Here is a 5205-nt window from a genome sequence, read left to right on the forward strand (position 1 = left end):
CCTGCCTGGAAAATCCCATGGACAGAAAAGCCTGGTGGACTACAGTCCATGGGGTTGCAAAGAGTCAGATACGACTGAGTGACTGAGTACGCAACTCTATGGTGTATTCATACAAATATCTCAATTTATTATTAAAAATTCTATGGATTGGATTCATCTGTTACAGGATATTTTAGTTATAATTCTGCAACTGCAAGTGGCAGGAACCGTCCTCAGTTTGCTTAAGCAAAAAAGAAAAAAAGAAAAAAGGAGGAGAGTTTGTTTTATTTGTGCAGGGGTGGAACCCCAGGCTTACAGACAGAGCTTGGGAAGGAATTCTCAGGCTCCACTCCCAGAGACCAGATGCAAGGAGTTTGAGATCTTCCCAGGAAGCCCAGCCAGTTCTGATACAGGAGCTCCTCCAACACCCTTTCGCAGGAGCCACTGGGCCCAGGTCACTAGCTGCAGAGCCAGAACGGAGACCCAGGTTCCCTGATGTCCAAGTCACGGCTTTCCCCACCACACTCCACTGCCTCTTCAACTCTCCATTTGTTAAAAATAACAATACTTAAAAAAAAAATCAAATGACAAGGAAGGGCTAAATAGAATGTGGTCTATACATACAGCAGAGTATCATTCAGCCTTAAGAAGGAAAGAAATTTGACATGTGCTACAACAGGGAGAAACCCTGAGGACACTATGCTAAGTGAAATAAGTCAATCACAAAAGGACGCACGCTGTGTGATTCCGCTCATACGAGGTACTTAGGGCTGTGAAAACCACAGAGGCAGAGAGTAGATCGTAATTTTCAGGGGCTGCGAGAGAGAGGATGAAAGTCATTGCTTACTGGGCATGGTTTCAGTTGGAGAAGAGAAAGTTCTGGAGATGGGAGCTGGTGTTGGCCACGTGACAGCTGTGAATGTACTTACTGCCACAGAACTGTATACTCAAAAATGGTCAAGAGAGTAAAATTTTAGGTTCTGTATCATTTTACCACAATTTAAAAAAAGAAAAGGAATCAAACGTTTCTCTGCCCCACAAGCAGATTTCACTTTTGGGTCAGCCCAAAAGTTCATTCGCGTTTTTCTGTAAGACGTTACACTTTGTGGGTGGGAGACGCACTGACAGGTCAGCTGGCTTCTGGGCCAACAGGAGGGAAGGCCAGACTCACAGCAGGCTGTTCATTTAGAAGGATGCAACAGTGACGAGCCACACCGCTTCCGGAATCTGTGTTCTCTCGCAGAGAGCCTTATCAGTTCAGTAATTCCAGTTAATCTACCCAGACAATGTAACTACATTTCATTCTGTACAGCATTCTACAGCGCGCTCCTATTTCGGTGTCAGTGTTTCAATAAAATTTTGATTAAGGCCAAAAAAAAAAAAAAATCAGCTAGCTTCTGGATATAGGTTCTGGATGTGAAGTTCACCCACTGCTTTAATTGTGTCTTCAGCTACCCCCAGAACGGTCCTCTCTCATGCTGCTGACTCTGAATGCTGCCAGGAAGCTCTGCGTTGGCACCAGCTCTCGCCTCAGCCTGACACCTGCTCAGGGGGCAACAATGGCCCTGGGGTCCTGGAGGCTCACAAGGATCTTGTGAAACAAGGGAGGGGAAAAGTAGGGGCTGGAGAGAAACTCCAGAAACGGTCACAGTGGTCTTGAGCTCACATGGAGCGACAAGCCAGGGAACGCGTCAAGATGGGAAACTCTGTCCTTTTGTTAAGAACTGCTGTAGGTTTGTAGTGTCCTAGGAATATGGATGAGGGTGGTGAAGCCAGGAGTGAAGATCCCTGGAAATGGGCTTCCTCCTGATCTCGGAACGGCCAGTCACAGAGAAGTTGTAAGAAAGGCCAGGCTTCCTTGATGGCTCAGCAGTAAAGGAATCCACCCGGCACTGCAGGAGACGCAGGTTTGATCCCTGGTTTGGGAAGATCCCACATGCAGTGAACAACTAAGCCGTGAGTCACAGCAAATGAGCCTGTACTGTACTGTAAAAATTAGGGTTGGGGCTGTACGCCTGGGGCCCAGGAGCCGCAACTCCTGAGCCCATGTGCCCCGGAGCCCGCGCTCTGCAGCAAGAGAAGTTACCGCGATGAAAAGCCCATGCAGCAACAAAGACCCAACACAGCTAAAATAAATAAATAAAAAATTTTTAAGGGGGGTGGTGGGCAAAGCTGGAAATCCACATAAGTCCTTGCTGATAGCTGGGAACCCAAATTCCATTCTTAGTGGGAAAAAGGGATGTAAATTGCCTTGAGCAAGAAGAGAGTGAGGTAGGAGGGGAAAGGAAGAGGGGAGAAGTCGGGGCTGACCCTGGGGTGAGTTTTCTCTCTCTGCCCGGAGTTCACATGGTGGTCGTAAGCATCGGGCAATTTCCCAAATATTTGGGGAAGTTACTCATGAAGGAGAAGCCACCTCCAGACAGCCAGTTGGGAAATGTGGAGAGTCAGTGCCTGGGTGGTTTTCATACTAATCCCAGATTTATTAAGGTCAGAAAGCAAGCATCAGAAAGGGTTTGATAATCAGAGTTGTCAGTGTTTTGATAGAAAGGAAATTTCTCTCTGGTCTGAGGGAGTTGGCTGTCTCAAAGGGCTGGGATGAGGGAGGGCTCCTTTAGTGACTGGAGGGGCAGAATCGCTCCCTTCTAAGCCCCCTCCCCGAAGGGTACAAGGTGTTCCATTGCAGTTGAGAGGGAGTGGACTCAAAGATCTGAAACAGCTAACTCCCCCTCACCCCAACCTAGTCCCCAAATATGGTATGATGTGGCATCAGCACCTTCACCAGATTCTTTTTTAAAAATGTTTATTTTTATCTATTTGACTGTGTGGGGTCTTAGCTGCACCATGCAAACTCTTAGTTGAGGCATGTGGGATCTAGTTCCCCGACCAGGGATCGAACCTGGGCCCCTGTGTTGGGAACACAGAGTCTTAGCCACTGGACCACCAGGGAGGTTCCCCTGTACCAGATTCTGATGCTGCTGGAGGGGGGTGGGTCGTGCAGTTTAAACAGGAGGATTTCATTTTATAACATCAACTTTTTATTCCAAAGTTCTATGGAAATTAAATTGTTTTAGATCTACAAAGGTAGTTCAAGAAACCCTACTGGAAATCTCTTTGTAAATCTGCTTCTGAAAGGCGGAAAGTATTTTGCATGTGGCTCTGCGTTTTGATTCATCTCCTTTGCCTGTGCAACATTCAGGATGTTTAAGTGTTGCATTGGGACCATCTGTCATGACCTAATCTTGATTTCCCAGACTGTTACATCAACCAGGTTGGTTTCCCTTAGTTGATGATCCAGTAAGTCTATGGCTTCCTTGGAATTTTACAAGATACTACATTTTTATTCTAAAAAAAATTCTTTTTTCAAACACGCTGGAAGACCACACCACCTGGCTCTAGAGCACAGCTTAGGCTGAAATTCCAATAAAGGGCTAATCAGCAGGCGTAAGTGGAAGCTGGTTTTCAGCGGTCAACTCAAGCCATACACCTTGTTGGGAGAGGGCTTGGTGTGAGGCCAGGCTGAGCATCATGAGAGGAAGATCCGAAAGTCTGCCCAGGTGGCAGCAACAAGCCCCGAGGAGGAGGGATGTGGTTAACGAATTCCACGAGGACCCAGAGCACAGAGAGAGCTGGAATGCGGAGGGGGCCCCCTTCCAGCTAGATCTGGAAAGGAGGTCAGGGTTTAGATACTCAGAGCCGGACAGGAGAAACCTTTCCTACAGAGGTGTGAGGATAGAGGTGTTACATTTGAGGACAGATAATGGACCCATGTGGCAGGGTTTCCAGGAAGGTTAGATCCTGGAAACGTTACAGAAGAAATTAAGAATTAAAGGTCTGCAAACACTTAATGAGAGAACAGTAATTGTTAGGAATCACTAAGCATGGATTCACTAAGAACGAGTCATTTCCTGTTTTTTCTAGGATCACCAGACTGGTAAACTAGAGGGTGTTGTCAAGGCTGTTCTTGCCATTGGCTGGAAGTCTCTATCGTCCTGGGCAGGAGTGGAACAGGAGGCCCTGAGTTCTAATGTGTATCTCATTTCAGCAGGGCGCCTGACACAGCCAGGCTGAGTGAGATGCTTATCAAGAGTGGGGTTTGCATGAGAGAACATTCATTCCCAAAGGCAGCTGGTGCCAGACTGATGGCTGGATGGAGGACAGGCTGCAGTATGGACAGGGGCTTCACATTTGACCCTTTCCCGTCTCCATCAATGTCTGCCAACGGCAATAAGGAAACACACACAGGCTGATCTATCAGGAAAAATAAAAGTATTCACTGATATATCAAAGAAAGGTCTTTGGGGACTAGAGCAACGTCTAAAACAAGCAGCAGAAATACAATGGGTATTCAGCAATAAAATGCTGGGCCTGTGGCCAAAAAGTCAACTGCTTAAGAAGCAGATGGAGAAATATGTCTTAGAAGAGGTGCCACAAGAAGAGACCTGGGGCTTTTAGTTCACGGCAAGTGAAACCAGTGTGATGTGCCTGGAAGACTATATTCAGGAAGCATCCAGTGTCTGTATGGGGCTACCCTGACAGCGTGGCTGGTAAAGAATCTGTCTGCAATGTAGAACACACATGAGATGCGGGTTCGATCCCTGGGTCGGGCAGACACCCTGGAGGAGGAAATGGGCAATGCATTCAATATTCTCGCCTGAAAAACCCCATGGACAGAGGAGCCTGGTGGGTTACAGGCCAAAGGGTTGCCAAGAGTTGGACACCACTGAACGACTAAGCACGCAGTGTCTATATATTCTCTGATTCAGCAAATCCTTATTTCACCATGCAGTTTGTGCTTCAGGCACTGACTGAGTTGGGCAGTAAATATACCAGAGGACCATTCAGGTGAGGTACCTACCCGTATATGGTCCATAGTTTTCTAGGGCAAAGAAGCAAACACACACAGATTTGCTGAAACTTGTGACGGACATAAACGAAGGTCAGAAAGAGTGTGATGAGGGGTGTACTTTTCCTGGGGTGGCCAGGCCAGGCCAGGCCTCTCTGGGAAAGTGGCATTGAAGCCAAGACCATATGAAGGGGAAGGGGAGACAGGGAGATGGAACATTCCAGGCAGGACAAGGGGTCCATTGGCCATGACCATGGAAGGAGCTTGCTGTCTTTCCAAAACTGAAAGCCCAGTGAGGCCTGTCCATATTCGTGGCTGCCAACGTCCACTCCCCCGTTCCTCTCTGGGGATGGTACCGCCTTCCCAGCCTCCCTTGCAGCTGA

The 5205-nt window shown here is 47.6% G+C and overlaps 1 non-coding gene across 1 annotated transcript; it reads right to left on the bottom strand.

Annotated features, from left to right (window-relative positions):
- Positions 1 to 2854: 2854 nt before the first annotated feature.
- Positions 2855 to 2926, bottom strand: TRNAG-CCC (transfer RNA glycine (anticodon CCC)). The gene has a single exon. It is a non-coding gene; the product is annotated as a tRNA-Gly (tRNA).
- Positions 2927 to 5205: the final 2279 nt, after the last annotated feature.

This window comes from Bos indicus, chromosome 17 (genome assembly GCF_029378745.1).
Source record: "Bos indicus isolate NIAB-ARS_2022 breed Sahiwal x Tharparkar chromosome 17, NIAB-ARS_B.indTharparkar_mat_pri_1.0, whole genome shotgun sequence".
NCBI classification, from domain to species: domain Eukaryota; kingdom Metazoa; phylum Chordata; class Mammalia; order Artiodactyla; family Bovidae; genus Bos; species Bos indicus.